Source organism: Triticum dicoccoides, chromosome 5B (genome assembly GCF_002162155.2).
Source record: "Triticum dicoccoides isolate Atlit2015 ecotype Zavitan chromosome 5B, WEW_v2.0, whole genome shotgun sequence".
In the NCBI taxonomy this organism is placed as follows: Eukaryota; Viridiplantae; Streptophyta; class Magnoliopsida; order Poales; family Poaceae; genus Triticum; species Triticum dicoccoides.
In genome coordinates, this window is record NC_041389.1 from 684,982,830 (window position 1) to 684,989,005 (window position 6,176).

At 52.0% G+C, this 6,176-nt stretch overlaps 1 pseudogene; it reads left to right on the plus strand.

Moving 5' to 3' along the window:
• The first annotated feature begins 827 nt into the window (after positions 1–827).
• On the plus strand, positions 828–4,607 carry LOC119310518 (annotated as a pseudogene).
• Positions 4,608–6,176: the final 1,569 nt, after the last annotated feature.

Genomic DNA, 6,176 nt, shown 5'->3' on the forward strand with positions numbered 1-6,176 from the left:
CAACCCGCAACCCGCGGCTCACGCTCGTCGTGACGAGGCGAGGCGGGCGGCGGAGGAGGAGCGCGCGTGTACAGCTCCTATTCCCAAGCTCCCAATAGCAAGTGGTAGAGCAGCCCTTATAAAGAGGTCTCACTCTTCTTACTGTAGCAGTATGGGACTAAACTTCTCACACTTCCCACCACTTGCCGTACACATGCATGGGCCTTAGAGATTAACTAGGGATTATTGTTTTATATGGGCCTAAGCCCATCCATAATCCATCAAATTGTGCCTATTTCTTCGTATGAGCTTAGAGGAGAAAAGTGAATACTGGTAAGGAGGAAAGTGTAGCAGTTGTTAGAAATAGGTCTGCAATGCAAATCCGCTTATGCACCCAACTATTTGCAGAGTAAATTTATTTACTGTTATTTTCCCCCAAAAGTTTAAATTTGATCGTTTTAAGTCAAGATACGGCCTAGGATAGTTGTTGAACTTGAAATAATTATAGGGCGTTGCTATACACATGGCGTCATGTGCATCATCTATGGACGATGTTGCTAATCAAGCCCGTTGGTGGACGCAGTGAGATTTTGCATCGTTCCTAAATTGGTCAGGCATGTTACGCGAAAAGCAGTTTCACACACATGTACTTATATTTACAATTGTGAGACTTTGTGACTTTAAGGTAATGGATTCGGTAGGGAACTGAGTAGTCAAGAATGATTGTAAAAACGTGATTTAATATTTTGGTATGTTAAAAAAACTGAGAAATAGTGGTCAGAGTCCGGCCTGGTTGAGCCCAACCAGAACCATTCCCCGCCCGCACCCAAACACAGCCAACGGCCACCATGGAAGCGCCGCCGCCGCTGCCGGCGCTCCCGGACGACGTCGTCGAAGAGATCCTCCTCCGCCTCCCGCCCGACGACCCAGGCTGCCTCTTCCGCGCCTCCCTCGTCTGCAAGGCCTGGAGGAGCGCCGTCACCCATCCCCACTTCCGCCGCCGCTACATCGGGCTCCACCGCCACCGGGCACCCCCCGTGCTCGGCTTCCTCCACGACTGGGAAGACGAGCACATCCCTGACTTCGTCCCCATCACGGCCTCGCCCTTCTCCCTAGCCGCTCCAGACCGCCGGTTCTGGCGCCCCCTCGACTGCCGCCACGGCCGCGCCCTCTTCCTCTCCGACCGCCGCCAGGAAACTCAGGAACTCCTCGTGTGGGAGCCAATCACGGGCGCCCGTCAGGGCATACCGGTGCCCGCGGCGTTCAGGTGCCAGTGGCCGACCGCGGCCGTGTTCTGCACAGCGGGCGGGTGCGACCACCGCGACTGTGCGGGAGGTTCCTTCGGCGTGGTCTTCGTCTTCGCCGTTGATACCTCAGCCGACGAAGACTGGCACGTTGTCACATCGGCGTGCTTGTACTCGTCGGAGACTGGCACATGGGGCAGGCTGAACTCGAGGCTATACGAGTTCGCCATGGACTTTGAGCATCATTCCAGCGTCCTGGTTGGGAGATCTCTTCTCTACTTCCTGTCCGACGGTGGGATGATCCTGGAGTACAATTTGGACAGTGGTGAACTGGCTGTGTTGGACACACCATCTGACGATTACGGCAATGACAATGCCTAAAGGTTTAACCTCATACTGGCGGAGGATGGTGGGCTGGGGGTTGCCGAAGCCATTGATTTCGTGCTCATATTGTGGAAAAGGGAGGCGAGCAGTGTGATGGCACTGATGCACGATGGGTGCTGAGCCGGATTGTCGACCTGTTCGGTTTACTCCCAATTGGTGTCGACTCAAAAAGTCCTCCAATGTTGGGCTTTGCGGAGGGAGCAAATGCTATTTTCGTGAAAACTGCTGGTAGTATCTTCATGATCAAGCTACAGTCGGAGCAAGGGGAAAAGGTGTGCGATAATCATGGCTTTTGTAATTTGATTTCAGTTGTCAGCTTCTACACTCCGCATTCTAGGCTCCAAGTGCCAGGGGGTGAACACCACGGCCCAGCGGCGCCTCGGCTGAACCTAACGAGGAGGGGTGGTCAGCAAGGGGTATGGGAGGAGAAATCACTAGAATGGGCGCATGTGCTGTTTGATAAGGGGTGCAAGGCTATCAATAATAAGGACTTTGCCAAGGCTGCAAACTGCTTCAGACATGCTCTCGAGATCAGGTTTGGGTTCTACTCCCAAACTCTACTTGTTCTCCTAGCTAGACATGCTGATGTAGCGTAACATATGGATAGTTTGCGGGAAAGAAAACTTCCAGTTAGTTCATTGTTCTTTTCATGTGCATAGTGACATGTTCTATGACAATGTGGTTACCGAGTGTGTGTTGTTTTGGTTTCATGTGTTTGACAGTGAGCGTCACGGTGTGGGTGTTGGTGTTTGATGGTTTAGTGAGTCCAGTTAGCCAATAGGACCTGATAACAACACCTGGGAGTATAGCATATTTTGTTGTGATGTCTGTAATGCGGTGAGAATTAAATCAAAGTCCAAGTGCTTGAGGGATAGGTGTTATCCTATTTGATCGCTGTGCAGTTCATTTATATGGTTCCTCTTCCTCAGATTTGTACTTCATAATCTATGAAAGCAATAGTAACTATAAAAGACAGTCAACAGAACATAGTTAACACCTTGTGTCATTAAAATGGTTTTGTTCTACTTCAGATTACATATTTATGTTATAACCTTGACGATGATGCATCAGCAAATTTACGCATTGTTGTTGTCATGTAGGGTTCAACATTATGGAGGCCTTGCTCCTGAGTGTGCTAGCACGTTTTGCAGTTATGGAGGTGCCTTGTTAGGCAAAGCTCGGGAGGCAACCAATCCTTCAGGTAGTGGTTTAAAGCGTGCACCAAATGAAGAATCAATCACACCCACAACAAGCAAAGATGATACACTGAAAGACATTATTATCCTTTTTTAATCTATATACTCTAGTTGATAACACAACTGGTTGCAATAAGTTGTCATCTTCTGTTCATGCCTAATGAAGAGTATACCTGATAAACTTCTAATCAGTACTTTCCCAATGCTAATGCAAAGTACTAATAGTTTGGGACTTGAAATGCTTATTTTACTAATAATATATGATCAGGGTATACTAAGTAAGTTGGATCTTGTACGCATTTGTATGCATCTCATCGGTGTTTGCTTCTTCTTGGGCTGTGTGCATCCTCGATTCAGAGGCCTGGAATAATAAAACTCATACATTTTCTAAAGAAAAATATATATTCTTCTTTCAATGGTAAATGCTCATAGAGTTGTTGGTTAGGGGAAAATTTGCATGGCAAAGATCAGAAGGATGGGAACATGACAGGCGATGGAGATGATTCTGATTTGGATTTGGCCTGGAAAATGTTGAATACTGCAAGGGTGATAGTTGCCAAGAGTCCAGACAAGACAATGGAGAAGGTTAATATATTGAATTCTCTGGCTGAAATCTCCATGAGAAGAGGTAATCTCAGCTATCTCAGTTACTAGTGTGTTAGACTGGTGAATGGTCATTCAAGGCCTCACATTTCATTTTCACTTTTGTATAGGACAGACACAGCTCAATCGATTACTACTTCGAAGCTTTAGCGATCTTGGAACATTTGGTTAGGCCTGGCCATATTGGAATTATCGATCTGTATCCTCTTTGTGGTGATAAGAGTGTTAGCCACTCAGCTGTATAGTTGTAGAACAAATCAGCATAAGAGTGTGGTTTCAAATAATTTGAGTTGACCCAAATCTTGCACAGGTGCCTTCACCTGCTTTTGAATCCAAGTGGTAGTGTAAATTTGGAGTAGGACTGTGATCACCAGAAAAAAAAATGTTAGGTAGATAATGCTGTTTTGTTATACTTTGGTCTTTGAGTTCAATTCTTTCTTTGTTGATTACCTTAATTCAGTTCTAGAAACCTCCACATATGTTGGGCCTTTGAGTTAGCATCCAAGGTTGGGGATGCAATCCCATATTGTGCAAAGGCTATTTCAGCATGCAAGTCGCGTATACGTAATCTGAAAATTGCCAAGGAAGCTTTGTTGGCTGATTGTTAGAGTACGTAATGGGCCTGGGCTGGCGGCATAGCCCGTTAGTCTTAGGGTTAATTAGAGATAATGGTCGCTTGCTTAGGGGGCAAGTAAGCCTTGCTTGGGAGTCAAGTAAACCTCTTTATATAAAGAGAGAAGATGTATCAATCTAATCAAGCAAGAATTAAGAAGGAAATCCCTTCCCTCTTGCCCGGCCGTGGGCAAAAAGGCCCCCGACTGGCCTCTCGCGCCCTCCTTCTAGCAGCACCATAACACTGATAAAGACCTTCACCACCGCGTCGCTGCCCATCACCACCGCGTCGCTGATCTCCCCATCTGTGCTGCTGCTCTCTCCATCCGCGCCGCTGGACTCCACCGCCAACGCCTCCACCGGCCAGATGCCTTCCTCCACCGCGCCCCCTACCGTCGTCTTCACCCCGAAGCAGGTCACCGGGGTCCTCAACGACCTGGTCACAACGGTCCAGGAGATCTGGCTGTACTTAGCCAGTCCCTACGGGCCGCCGCAACCCCCGTCGTCGGCCACCGCCATCGGCCCACCGCCCCTGCCATGGTACCCGCCACCCGCGGCGGCTTTCGCGGCGCTCGCGGGGCCGCTGTAGCCCCAGCTACACCTGCAACCGCCACCCGCCGCCACCCCGCAGTGGCTGCAGTGGCTGTTGCCGACCCTCGCGGCGCCCCCTGCGCCCATCGCCGCCCCAACAACACGGTGGCTGCCGTGGCAGCCGCCGCACCAGGCGGCCGCCGCCGCGCTCGCCGGGCCGCTGCAGCTGCCATCCATCGCCACCATCGCCTAGCCCTGGCTGCATTGGCGGCCGCCGCACCAGGCGGCCTCCGCCGCGCTCGCCGGGCTGTTGCAGCTCCCATCCATCGCCACCACCGCCCAGCCCTGGCTGCAATGGCAGCCGCCACTCCTGGCGGCCTCCGCCGCGCCCGGCGCTCCTTCGCAGCAGCCGCTGCCGCTGCCCGGCATGGCACCGCAACAGCCGCTGCAGCTGCAGCAGCCACCGCCGGTCAGCTCCGCCTACCAGTATGGGATGCCCTACGACGGGACTGCGACGACCTCGTTCCCATCAGCGCCGCCGCCATCCCAGGGCATCCACATCCAGCAGATCAAGTCTCCGTCGTCGCCATCACCGCTTTTGTCTTGGATCGCTACCCGCCATGTGTCAGCGGCGGTGAGGCTGCAGGCTGCTGCGCGCGGCCTCCTAGCGCGTCGGCGTGTGCGGGAGATGCGTGGTCTGCAGCTGCCGCTCCTTCAAGTTGCCCTTAGCTGCGCAAAGGACCTCGATCTCGCCCGCTGCATCGGGGATCTTGGGCATGCGGTTTCCCACACGGGCGGCGGGCATGCTGTTTTCCCCGCGGGCAGCGACCTCAAAGTCTGCGACATCGGCGGTTGGAGGGGGGTCGCACCCTTCCTCGTCATTCTCCATCGCAAGCCCTCCACTCTTCCCTGTGGAGTGCAGACCAACAGCCGTCCGGCGGGGAGAAGGCAGGGTGTCATCGACAGGAGCGTATCGCGTAGCACCACTGCTTTCCGCCGCCGGCCGCCGCGAGGGCGCCTCTGTTGGTCGCTCTTGCGACCACTTCCAAGTGGCCATACACATGCACTCCTTTGGTTCAGTTGGTGTCCATGGGATCCAGGTGGCTGTACACATGCACGTCCGACGTGCGGATGTTGTCCACTTTTTGTTGAGGGGTCCAAAAAAAAGTGTCCCAGTCCATTTCAGGTTGAGAGTAATAAAACAAGCCGAGATGTAAAAGGCTTGTTTTGAGGTGTTAGGTTTGTGTTGCGTCAAGTCATTGTTATAAGTTGGTTAGGCTGCAGCTCGAGGACAAGCTGCATGTCCAGGTGGGGTGTAGTGTTAGAGTATGTAATGGGCCTGGGCTGGCGGTATAGCCCGTTAGTCTTAGGGTTAATTAGAGATAATGGTCGCTTGCTTAGGGGTCAAGTAAGCCTTGCTTGAGAGTCAAGTAAACCTCTCTATATAAAGAGAGGAGATGTATCAATCTAATCAAGCAAGAATTAAGAAGGAAATCCCTTCCCTCTTGCCCGGCCGTGAGCAAAAAGGCCCCCGGCTGGCCCTCTCGCGCCCTCCTTCTAGCAGCACCATAACACTGATAAAGACCTTAGCGCATCTTCTGCTAAAAGACGCTCAGGAAAGTCGACT